The 13,242-nt window shown below is 44.9% G+C and overlaps 2 protein-coding genes across 12 annotated transcripts in view; one reads left to right on the top strand and one right to left on the bottom strand.

Annotated features, from left to right (window-relative positions):
* The window catches only part of Urm1 (Ubiquitin-related modifier 1), a 386,421-nt gene that overhangs the window by 59,485 nt on the left and 313,694 nt on the right, over positions 1–13,242 (top strand). The window lies entirely within an intron of this gene.
* The window catches only part of LOC143212000 (uncharacterized), a 210,876-nt gene that overhangs the window by 9,050 nt on the left and 188,584 nt on the right, over positions 1–13,242 (bottom strand). For 8 of the 10 annotated variants that reach the window (XM_076430231.1, XM_076430233.1, XM_076430239.1 and 5 more), the window contains one exon: positions 1,646–13,242. This exon is cut by the window's right edge. The exons of 1 other annotated variant lie outside the window; for it this stretch is intronic. The gene's annotated coding sequence lies outside the window, so the exon portion shown is untranslated. One more of the 10 variants, XM_076430234.1, reaches the window with a different exon arrangement.

The following is a 13,242-nucleotide window of genomic DNA, read 5'->3' as shown; positions in this document are numbered from 1 at the left end:
AGTGCGCACTTTTACACACAAATGCATCAATCACAGATAAGTTCCACCCGTAACATCGAACTTCCTCTCACGGCACTAGAATCTCTCGTGCCACCGCTTCAAGCCTACCGCGTTAAATCCAAAACCCTATGGATCATCATGTTCGTGATCGAGTAAAACAGCCAGCTGCGATTGCGCGTGTGTCCGAGCGCGGTTAGCCGGCGACTCGGTCGCGTGCATAGCCGGGTTGCATCGGTGATCCAGTTTCAATAATTCACGGGGTCGGATCGGTGAATGGTCGCGTCGTGTGCGATGTGTGCCGGCCGGAGTGTGAGAATCTTCTATTCTCTGCGGTGAAAAAGAAGAAAGCTGGCCCGGGTGGTGGAGGGCCGCCACGTGAACTGGCAGAGGTTGGGGAATACGGAAGAAGAGAGCCCGTGAGAGAGCGAACGAGCTAGCTAGCTATCTAGCGAGAGAGAGCGAGAGCGAGAGAGAGAGAGAAAGCTGAACTTTTGCGACATCGAGAGGGTGGGCGAAGATGACGATGGGGATGATGGAGGTTGGTAGGTAGGGGGGCCAAACGAGGGAAAGCGGGGAAGATGGAGAAAGATAGGGGAGCGAGAGCGATAGAGAGAGAGAGAGAGAGAGAGAGAGAGAGAGAGAGAGAGAGAGAGAGAGAGAGAGAGAGAGAGGGAGAGAGAGCGAGAGAGAGAGACGGAGAGAGGAAGGAGAACGGTGGAAGAGACTGTCGTGGCATTGATCGGCCACGCCACGGGATTCCTGGCCCGGCCTCTTCAGCATCCGATAGGTCTTCCCCGAGTTTTGGGAGCTGAATAGGACGACGCTGCCATAGACACGGGAGTTGCAGTCAGGAGCGAAACACCCGCCGCGCCGCGGGATCGTATGAAATCGTATTTGCCGGCCGTTCGATAATGGAAAACGATTCCTCGGGACTTGCCCGGTCCGAGAGAAAATATCAATGCCAGTCGTCGGCGTTTCTTCAAAGCGGCTCTCGTGTTTTCTCACGATAATCGGATCGCTCTGCTCTTGCTGAAAAAGAGGGTTGGGTGGGAGAGGGGGAGGGGGAGGGGGGCGAGGAAGAACGTGGAATAGAGGGTATGTACCGAGAGAAGGGAGGCCGATGCGGGGCGCACGTTTCCAGGCCATAGACGATTCCTTGATCCATCACGGCGATCTCCTGTGTCCGATATCGTCGAGCGTATCTCGGGTGGAAGTGACGTCGTTTGCGGCCCTCCTTGAAATTCCGCTTGAACTCGTTGCGACATTCACGGTAACGAGGGAGAGACATCTTCGGGGTATAAACGGGGCGCGAACGGGGTGAACGAGGAACAAAAGGGGGTTGGGGACAAGGGGAGGGGACGAAGGAAGCGGAAGAAAAGAGCGTCGGGGATCGTTTCTGGTCGATTTTTCAAGAAGAGCCGGAGAAACGTCGGCTCCTCTGTGAGACGTCGTGTAACCGGAAGCGAGAACGTTGCGGTGACTCCGGAGAGCCGCGGAATGCAGCCTCGGAACGCTAGGAGCGAAGAGGAGAGCAACCGCACAGGCGAGAAGAAAGAGTGACAGTCCGACGGAAACCGAGTTGCTGCTTCTGCTTCTGCTTCTGCTTCTGCTGCTTTTGCTACTGCCGCTGATGGCTGTCTGAAAAACGAAGGAGACGAGGGAATTGAAGCGTGCCTCGTGCTCCACCGCCCGGAAGGGGAACACTTTATAATTGAAAAGCTTCGCTTAAATGGAAACGATTCTCTCTTTATGCCGCGCGCCGCGCGCCGACGCCGAGATGAGCACGATGCTCGCCCGGAATGGGCCGGATAAACGAATTTTTGTTAAGAACATGCCGCGCCGCGACAACCACGACCTTGTTGAATTTTTTGGCAGAGGGTTCAGCGGTAGAACGATCGGATGCTGTCTAGGTGGAGGTGTCTGTTAGGTTTCAAGTAACTCTTCAACCACTATGTCTGATATTCTTCTTGACTGACTTCATTCCAGGAAGTAATTACTTGAAACTGTATCGTCTTTAACAATCTGATTAATCCTCAGGATATTTTCAAAGTATTTAGTTAAAATAGACTCTCCTTGTCGTTCAGAACAAGATTGACCTACCCGCAGTCTACGCTACTGGCAATCAATCTATGGAAAGAAAGTTATAAATTCTAAGCCTAACTTGTCCGCGAACGAAAGAGAGAAGAGATCAGTCGGGGAGAGTACCTATCATTTGTTATCCACGGCTCCTCGGCAAGGGTAGAAATCGTTTTTCCGGGCTTTGAAATCGGCATGTCTTACGAGAACACACCCCGACAACATTCCACGAAGACTCAATCAACTCGGTCACCTTGTTTTTCTTGTCTCCCCCAATCCCAGTCGATGGATTCTTTCATCGATGCCGTATCACCGACTTCCTATCAAAGACCCCCGGCTTTTATCTGGATTTCTTATCGTCATCAAGCCGCGATTCATCATCGTTCTTTGTATGGGGTGACTCCGATCCGAGTCAACTACCCCCTGTCACCCCCTCCCCACCCCTGTCCATCCGTCCATCGCGAGTTTCTTGTTCTGCCATTCTGCCCGTATTGCCGGTCGATTCTCGGCGATTTCTCCTGATCGGGTACAAACGATCCGTTCAGTGGAAAACGAGAAACGAAAACTGTAACGTTCCCCTCTTTACGACGTCTCTTATCGACTATTGCTACCTCTGATTGGTTTACGATGGGACTGGACGGATTCGTTACGTTTATCCTTCGATTTTTATCGAACGATTTTGTCATCACCGATTCCTCGACAAGATTGAGCGATTGTTCTTAAAAGGCCTCCTATCGCAAAGAGCAAATTTTCAGCTTCGATTCAAGCCCTTAAATGTTCAAAAATTGCTGCGGGAACACATTTTAAAATCATCTCGAATTGACCCTTTAAAATGTACAAATTACCCTGCGAGCTATCGATCAGTATTTATAAATTTATCGACATGCTTTAGAATTTCCCTCTGACCCTAATATCATAAAGTGCAAGCTTCCAGCTTTAATTAGAGCCCTCGGAAGTTGAACAATTCCGCGCTGCCCCATGAATGCATTAATGATGCTGGTTATATTCTCGATATGCGTTAAAGCAAACCGGCGAAAAATTTGGAACGCTCCTGCATTAAACGGCTCGTATAATCCGCAGTCTAGTTACGATTGTTTCTCGCTGGTGCCGGGCCGATAGCATTCGCGAGGGAAAAAATCGTTTAAGGGATGGCGGAGCGCGTGTGGAAACGAAGGAGAGACGGACTTTTACGAGAGAGTTTCAATAGGTCGTTCGGCAGACGGTGTTTTCGACTGTTGAAATTGAAAAACGTAGGCGTGCACGGCTCGTGCCAGCTTGGCTCCGATTCACCTTATGCGCGGCCAAACTGTTGACCCCGTAAATTGCGAGTTATTGCTTTTATGAGTCTGGAGGATCGAACGCGACTGAGAACGCTCGAGGACAAGAGGGTATAGGCTCCTAATACGCCCCGGCGATAAAAATCGCACAGCTTTCTCTACGTGAAACACATATTCGAGAGAGCCTGCCTACGGAAGTGGCCATCAATTTGTTTCGTATTACAAACCGCTCAAGAATATCGTCCTCCTCTGTGATAGCGTCGCCCGGGTCGATGAAATTGGAAACTGTATCAAGCTTCGACGCTGCCAGAACCCGCCCCCCCCCCCGCGAACGCCGCACACTGCGATACTACCTGACATTATGCTGCGTATTTACATCGGATTATCCTATAAGCGAAGCGGTTTTTGATAAAGCCTTTTTTATCGACGCCGATAATACGCGATTAATGGCATTTCACCAGCGCAGACGTTGACGGAAATACGTCGTCTCCTGATCTGTCGACTTATGGCCGCGGAAGATCATTTTCAGCCCGTTCTCTGCTTCAGTCTAATTCTTAGTTGCTTAGCTAATTATCTTTAAAAATAATATTGAATAGTATTCGATGTAACGTCAGGATTCGAAACGAAATAGAATTTCGTTTACGCGTGCAACCCCTTCACATATGTTTGTTTAATGAGCATGTCACATATCGTATCTGGAATCGGCAGCAATTCAGTTTCACATTAAAATACGACCGAAGTTCGTCTCCCGTAATTTTAATAAAACCCGGTGAATAATTTCGAACTTTTTGCCACGCGTATGTTAATAATAATTAACAACGAATGTGTATCAATTTAACGAAGGTCCCGATTTAATAAACGCTTCGATAAACGGAATAAAGTATAATTTATTCCAGTACAGATGTCATTATGCTGCAGTTCAAGAATCTCTAATGCGAATAAATACTAAGAGGAGTCGTTCAACGTGAAATATATAGATTATTCGTCAGGCGAAATCTCTCGGCGAAATCTAGATTGTAGTTCATCAAGCTTGATTATCAAACTAATCAAATCTCTCGGTGAAATCTAGATGACAGTTCGTCAAGCTTGATTATCGTATCGCGAGCTATCGAAAGGATCGCATAAATCTCGCGAGAAGGCCGAATATTGCCGACAAATAAATGAACGATCGTGAAAATAATTACGGAAATCAGCGATTTCTATGCAGGATCGTTACAGCCGGCGGATTATTATTGTAATCCGCGGGCGGAGAGTTAGTATTCGGCGACATTACCGGACGGAACGCGAAAATTACAGAGGTGTACAAGCGCTTAATAAAATCAAGCGTTTAGTTATTGCGCGTACTGGTCGCGGCTCTCGCGTTAATTTCATGCATAAATATTATCAAGACTTTATTACCGGCCGATTTTGATACCAACAACGACCGAGTTAACGTCATTAAATCATTGGCGTCTCGTGCTTCGCGGCTGCGACGCGTGTCGTTATTGTGCGCCGCGTTTGTGTGCGAAACGGTGATTTGCGATCGGCGAATTCTGCCCGGCTAATTCCGCTTGCGAAATCCCGGTTTTGTAACCAGTTCCGTGTTGCATTACATCGATTACTCCTGTAAATTTATGTTTTGTAGCCGGAGAATTTGGATAAAGTATTTCGGCTGCTGTATCAATATTTTCAATACGTTAATCTGCGGAATAAGATTTATATTGGGTGGACAATTGACTGGTGGCTCCTCTAAAACTAATGCATATTATGTTTTAAAGTATTTTAGTTGTTTGTAAGCAATCAACAAGCGTTACTACTTGGTAGTCGAACAGGTCGACTAGAATAAAAATGATTTCATTTATTATTCAGTGTCAGAATTCGGTGAAAAAATGTTATTTCTTTTTCTTATCTTTTGATAAGGTATCTTTTGATCAGTTGGCGCCTGTGCGTGTTTGATGGTCGGTTTCAAAGCTGGGGGGCGGGGGGGGGGGGCTAGGGAGAAACGAAAATCTAAATGTTGTTGGACTAATATTGCGGGATCGAGAGAGCAGGGAGGTGGGGCGAATAATTTTCATAGGACATTGCCGGTGACGTTCGGAGCCAAACAGGATCGCCAGTGGCCGGTCAACAAAGATCGTTTGACGTGTCGTTTGTTAGTAAATATCGGCGGGAAACGGATATTTACAAGGGGCAAAGGTCGAGATTACACGGCGCGTCTAAAATGGGTTGGTGTGAATGGCGGTCGAGGGGGGTGATTTGTGTGACAGATCGGGGCCAACGAGATCGCGGCGGCCCCAACGTCGATATATTTCGTTTCCTACTCCATCGGTTGTACCAACTGTTTCCCAATAACGGCCAGTCAGCCGTGTATCCGTATACGGCGGCCTGCATGTGCATATTCATGCGCTTTTCCATACACACGAGGAGCAGACGCGCGGCCATAACCCAAGGCAGTTGTAACGGTTTATCGTCGGGCCGGGTTGGACAAAAGCTTCGGAACTTCGGAATTCAAGTCCCATCTATCTCCTCTCTTTTACTTTCTCCCTCTCGCGCCCCCTCGGGGGACAACCGGTTACGTTTCGATCAAATTTTCAGCCGACCCAACGCCGCACCGCGCGCCGTCCCGCGCTCTCGCAACAGGTTGAAACAGTTGCAAATGCGATAAGAATCCGGTTGACGGTCGACCACCCGGCAGAATCGAGTCTTCGATGGATTCCGACGGGTCTCGATGGAATGCTTCAGTAATACTTGGTTACATGTTAGTGAAAATTCCCGTTTCCAGAGGCAGCTTCGCTGAGATTTCTTCATTTTTCCGCTACCACCTTTCCGCTGCTTAACGCTGAAACTACCGACAATAAAACTGTCTCGTTTTCAACCCTTTCTACAATTTTCCAGAGTACCTTGGACGGTATTCAACGCGACTATTATTGCAATGCGCACATAAGCGAATGAATTCACTGAACAATTTTCTGTAATGAAATTGGTCATTTTAATCCGTTTGGTAGTTCTAGCATTAAGTGTTGCAACGTTTTCTTAGCCTTTGCAAGGCAGATTCTTACATATTCTCGATCCTCCGCATTAATCCTTTACATAAAAAAGAAAATATTTGCAAACCACTTGGCAAGAATCCTTCGCGCCAATTGCGAACAATCAAAAGATCCACCGATGAAAATGTTGCGTCAGGGGTTCGAAGCGTTCTATTCCGAGGAAGGATAAGTAAGAGCGTGACTCCGAGCATCGACCGGTAAATCTAATTTAAATTTTTCATTTCTCCGCGAGAAAGAGAGAAAGAAAGACAGAGAGAGAGAGAGAAAGAGAGAGAGCGAGAGAGAGAGGAGAAAAAGAGGTGTACGCCACTTCGGAATACTTGTCGCCATAAATTACGGGGAACGAAGAGCGAGGAATTCGAGAGCTCGGAGGGAATGAATAATGCTCTGTCGACGGGCGTTACGTAATTGCTTATTGTCGGCCGGCGTGCTACAGTAACAAGAACGTTTCCCTGCAGGCTTGTAAGATTTCTGGCGAAAATACGGAAGTCCGTCGTCGGACCCCTCGCTTCGGTGTCAAGGCTGTCGTCGTCGAGGGTCTCCGGCGAGGGCTCGTTCCCTTGATTTCCTTGTTCGTCCTCCCGGCCGCCGATCGTGCTTCAACACACTTTGCAAATTGCCTCGTTTCTACCGAACAAATCCCACCCTTAATTGATACCCGGCCGCTTTCCGCGAATCGTTCGCCGCGAATCGCGCGACCATGCGAACTTGCGCCGGTGATTATTCAACTGGCGCAAGTCGAACTTCCCAATAAATAGAATTATCATTTTACTAATAATTATATGGTGAAATGAAATTATTATGTATTATATATTATACCATGGTAAAATATTTGCAAAAGTCTAGATATATCAAAGAAAGAAGGGCCACGACTTAATTCACTTTCATATAATCACCCTTGTCGAGGTTACAAACGGATTTACGTAGGGGAGAATGGGGCAATGATGATCACTTAACCAATAATCATAATGAAATGAAAATATGGGTGAAATTTTTACTTAAAAATTCTTTAAATGAAAAATACATTTTTAGAAAATACCACGTTTTTAAAATGGACTAAAAAGTATGAAATAATTTAAATAAAAATAAATTGTTCAAAAAATATCATGTTTAAAAGACGGACTAAAAAGTATAAAATAATTTTTCCTGGTCCCATACAGGTTCCTAACCCCATACAGATGGTCTTGAAAATTTGTGATTGTGAATTTTTAATAGCTATGGAAATACTAGTAAGATTTAATACGTAAGATTTAGAACATTATAGTATAATAATACGTAGTAACTTTGTAAACACCGCACTACCGAGCGTCGCGCGGGGAGGTGTAACGGTTAAATTTAATAGTTTCTATCTCCTAGACGCATAGGCTTTTAAAACATTTTTTTAAATATTACATTGTTATCCAGTACTGAGCTATGTTTTTAAAATTTCAAGTCTCTAGCTCATCGGGAAGTTGGTTTAAAATCAATTGCAAAATTTGTACCGAACAGACAGACAAAAAAGCAAGCTAATAAAAACGCGGTAAAATAACGATTTATCAGGAGCAGATCAATTAGTAACATGAAGAATGTTAAGCAACAGGAACATATATTTCTTGTTTTCCATAGTAAAAACTGCAGGATGTTGAATCGTGAAAAATGCTAGAAAATTGTTGGCTGTTTTATTGGATTCTAGAAAGGGTAAATTCATTGTCAGTGCACACGTGGGAATTTTCTGCCGCAGTTTCCCGAAACTGAAGAATGTTGTAGAATTGCAACAAATTCAGCGTCCCCAGCTTCTAGTAACGATCGCAGAGAAATGCGAAGCTTTTAAAACAGGAACGAAGAAAAGTTTTCGGCCGCTGGCGAATCGAGCATTACGAATGCAACGTCTCCCCCCCCCCTGTGATAGGCCATACGATTTTTCGCTCGGACAACGAGCAGACTGCGTTATTGAGGGTAGGAATGCAATCACCTGTAATTTCTCACAACGCTTTCTGCTCTCTGGGGGGAAATTCGATCGATAGGGGCAATGTGTTTACGCCACCATGCCGCGTCTGATGCACCCGATGCGATTCTCGTTAAACCCGCGTGTCCCTACTGGCAGCCCGGCGAGTTCTGCATGCGAACCTGCCGGAATCAGGCACGGTGCAGCTATGTTTCATGCTCGTAATGCCACAAATTCACATTAGCGCATGCGACACTGGCATTCTGAACCGGCTAATTTATTTTCGTCGCGGCAATAAAGCCGCCGCCGCCGCCGCTGCTTTCCGATTTTTCGCACGGCGAAATATCGCTGACCTGATGTTTGCCGGATCATGGTAACCGATCCTATCTATCGCTCGCTTATTTCGTGGAGAAATAATTGCGGTTTTCAGCAGTTTTAACATTAGCGGTTTTTCTGGAGCGATGTTTGATCTCGTTACTAGATTGCGGAACTGTGTGCGAAATAAACATTTTGCGTGTTGATTGTAAGGAACGCGTGCTGAAACGCAACGTATTAATTCTTTTAATAATTTCAGCGAGTCGAAAATAATGTAACAGCATTCTTGAAATATTTGTGCTCTGTCTTTTATCGTAACTGATTATCCTTAAAAGGTTATTACATTATTTTATGAAAAGAAGAAAAAGCGGAATAAATTTCGTTTTAATGTTTTCGTTTTATGAAAATGGATCACGGATAACGAATACTGAAATATATTGAAATACTGCATTGGAAAAATTGAATATTTTTCGAGAAAGCTGCTTCTCCGAAGACGAAAATGTTGTTCAAGGAATCACAGAAACTAAGCGAACATTAATGGTTCGACCTGTTACCAATAATTCTCTTTCTACCTCGACTTCAAATCTCATTATTGCTGAAAGTATCAGAGAGAGAAGGAAGAATCGTTTATATTACGGACGTTGTCGTTTTAAGTTGCAGAATTTTCCCGTGGGAATAATTTCCTCGGTGAATCAGACAATCGGTCGAGTCCTAGTTTTAATGACATCGTTATCGACCAATCGAGAATCGACCACATCTCGTTTTACCTCCACGGTTTTTCTCCCTTTTTCCGTGGAAAATCAATTGTGCCAGGCACTCGGTGTTCTACAGAGATGGAAAATGGAGAAAGGCTATGGTAAACGAATGGGGAGAGAAAGGCGGAGTGTGAGTGTGTGCGTGTGCGTGTGTGCGAAAGTATTTCACACTGTTAGTTGGAGTATTACGGGCCCGTGTAGACTCACGAGGAAGCCATATTCATAGGTGTTCAATATTGGTGAAGTTTTTGGTACGTTCGTGTCGTTTTTAGAGAAAGACGAAAGCTTTGTAAAGGAGCTGTTCCTTTTCGATTTCATTCCGTATATTGTTGGATTCTTTATCTAGATCGTTCACAAAGGGGAAATCCTGCCCTTTGGAATCGTATGAGCTAGACTCCAGCTTTGTGTTGCTCTGCACATCTTAATTGAAATATCCACTTGTTTATCTTAAGGTATCGTTTCAATTCTATTTAGATTTGCATTTTAAAATATTTATTTTAATAATTACATTTATATTTGCATTCTCTATGGTATTCATTTTAATTACATTTACATTTTAAAATACTGATTTTAATTATATTTATATTTGTATTCTGAAATTAATATTTCTTCAACACCATAAAACACGCAGCCTTTAAAATTTATTCATTGCGCGAGGTAGTTTATTTCTTATCCAAACATGACTAATTTAAAATCACACGAAACAAGGTTCGAAGCAAATTGGAATGTTAACGAACGTTCTACATTTTAATGATTTTCACAGGCATTCAAATGTGAATGTATATGTATATACATATATATATATATATATATATATATATGTATAGTAGCGTTTTAAAATGGAATTTTGAGGGAAACTAGGTACAATCTGGCTCGCAGAAGCGTTTAAATAAACATGGTGCTTTAAAGTTCCTCAGGGCATAAAGGGTTAAATTAACGAGGCTGTTAAAACACGCTGAATCTCGCCCATTTACCCTGTTATTATTCGAATTATTCTATACGAAAGTCTGCAAGCGTTAACGCTGTACCTTTTATTTTCCATTTAATATTCCGATAAAAACGAATCATTCGTATATTTACTAAAGTTTTCATGAAAAGTCTCTTAGATGGATAAACACATTAAACACGTTAGTCAAATGTGCAAACATTCGCGTTGCTGCGTCGTGTTTCTCCGTGCGTGTGATAAATGGATAGAAATCACAGTAGTCCACGCCCATAATTCTCGCGGCGCATTCACGCTATCATTCTCGCTCTCCTGCACGACAATTTGGAAACATAAATACTGTTCCCTTTATTTTCTCTCTTATAGTTTTAATCCTTTGTTTAAGAGCATCGATATATTGAATGTATTTGCTTTATTTCAGCCTTACAGCTAAGAAAAGATTAATCTAACTTTACATGTGTCTATCTTATGTCACACATTCTGTTCATACATTCTCTCTCTCTATTTCTTTGTCTCGCTCATTCCTCGTGTCATCGCCCGTGACACCGCCGAAAGGTGAAACGTTCATAAACGTTATTTAACCGATATTTCACGAACGAAAGAATAGGACTCACGCGAGTGCCCCGTAATTCGCGCAGCTCCGACTGTCTCGTATAATTGACTGTGTTTCGAAGTTATCGTGCCTCACGCACGATGCTCGCGCTCTCGAACTCGTGCTCGTGACCGCCGGTCAAGCATCGTTACTGTTTAGCCGCTTATTGAGCGAGTGAAGCGTTCAGGGGCTCGACGTTTACGGCCGTGGCGAGGCTCGTTGCGGCAGACATCGAATCCCGTTGCTTTGTCCACTGTCAGAAACTGATACCGAAGTCGGTGGGGAAGTTGGCCGGGTTCGACGTGCCGTAGTCCGCTACCGTTCCACGAATCGGATGCACAACCGAGGGTCCGCAGGGAGAACTCGAACGAACATCACCGCTGGCTGACGCCGAATTCATCGGCGAATCCGGTGACCTTAATTCCGAGCACGCACGCCGCCGAATTTAATAAAGACCAACCCCCTGGTTCCTCCGCGGGTCCATGGCGATCGAGCGTTATCTTCGTCACCGCGTCATATTTTTCGCCGATTCGCCGCAAACGAATTTTCACCGACTGCACAGTCGCCCGTTTATACAGATTTTGCACTCCGAATTAACCCTTGCGAAGAAATTCACCCTTTCCAGTTCATCTTGTGGGTGACACTTGAGAATGAAATAACACAATACTATTTTGTCGTGATTTTATTTGAAGTCGTGCAAAGTCAGTTGTAGCGAACGTGTTAAAATCCTTAGTCTATTGATCACGGATGGCCCGCTGCGGCCCGTCTGGTATTTCTGTCGGCAACAAAACTCGAGGAAGCCGGGTAGCGCGTCAAGTGATTTATTATAACCAACGAGAGACAGTATCTTTATTGGACAAGTCATCAGGTGCCCCATTTGTAGCTGCTAACATTCCGTCCGTCCGCCGCGCCGGGCGTTCGCGCGCCGCCCCGTGCCGCGCCGTCTCTAAATTTCAATCTACAAAGACTGTGACAGTTTCTCGTCACGATGCATAATTAATCCTCGGCGTGATTGTTATTTCCCTAAACCCCGCGCGTCTAATTCCAATCCTCGTGATTAGCCCCGGTTCCACGGAATCGGGACGCGAAATGAATCCCCGGGGATGAATCACCTCTTGCAGCGCCGGGATCGGAGAATGTTCCACCACCGCACCGGTAGCAGCAGCAGCAGCAGCACCAGCTAGGCGAACGGTTGCATCCTGCGGGGGTGGTAGTTGGGACACGGGGGCGAATTAGTTCTCCGATTCGCACTCAGCCCGTGTCAGAATGCGGGAAGCTCTTTAAAAATTGCAGCGACAGTTGGATGAGGCGGGGGTGTGGGACAGAACCGGGCACAAAAAAAGCTGAGACGACACCGCGCCGATAAATTAAGCACGCCCCGGGCTTCCTGCTTCGAATATGCATACACCGGTGCACCACGGCCACCTAAGTCTCGTGTCACGTGCATCGTGTGCAGCCGCACATAGGCTGCGCCGGGGATGCACATGCACCGCCTTTATCTAACCGTCTAGCCACCCTCTGCTACCCCTCATGCATACAGGGTGTTGTCCAAGACGGAACATCGAGAATCTGGAATTAATTTCAACTTCCTTTTGAACACCGATTTCACTCTTGGAACACATATTCCTTTAAGAAAATTAGGCTAATTTCGGGATAGATGCACCACATTTGCAGTTTCCAGCACTAAGAAGTTTTTATGCTTCTGTTACACGTACATGGTGTGATAGTCGTGTTTTTCGAAACGAGGTTATTTGCATAGATTAAAACGATGTAAATGACACGCGAAAAACAGTTTAAAATCGTCCTGTATCGGCGCAATAAAAACTGGTACATCTCGCCCAATGGTGCATCTATCCCGAAATTATCCTACTTAAAACAGGAGTTTAACCCTTCGATCAATATTAACCCCTTGGGGGACTAGCCCGCAAAAGTCACGAACAAAGTATACAGGCAAATTTTTAATGTAATAAATGATATTCAAATATTTTGTACGGCATTTCTTACTTTTTAAAAATAAAAAGCAATTGTTTGCCAATAACATTGACATTTTGAACCACTTTCATGATTTTTCACTAATTAAACACTTAAGAGGTTAAAATTGTTTACTAACCAGAATTGTTCACGATATTCTATTTTGGACCAGTTTCATGAGTTTTCACTCATTCATCACTTAAGTGGTTAAATTGTTTAGTAACCGGAATTGTTCACGATATTCTATAAGGGACTCGGTATGGTCGGCCAGTATAGTATACTGTACCGTAGCGACGCGTCGTCTCTTCCCCGGTATCTCGACGACTCTTTCGCGTCGCTGATGGATACGGGGACCTAAGGAAT

The sequence above is a fragment of the Lasioglossum baleicum genome, chromosome 9, assembly GCF_051020765.1.
Source record: "Lasioglossum baleicum chromosome 9, iyLasBale1, whole genome shotgun sequence".
In the NCBI taxonomy this organism is placed as follows: Eukaryota; Metazoa; Arthropoda; class Insecta; order Hymenoptera; family Halictidae; genus Lasioglossum; species Lasioglossum baleicum.
This window is presented reverse-complemented; position numbering and strand designations above follow the sequence as displayed.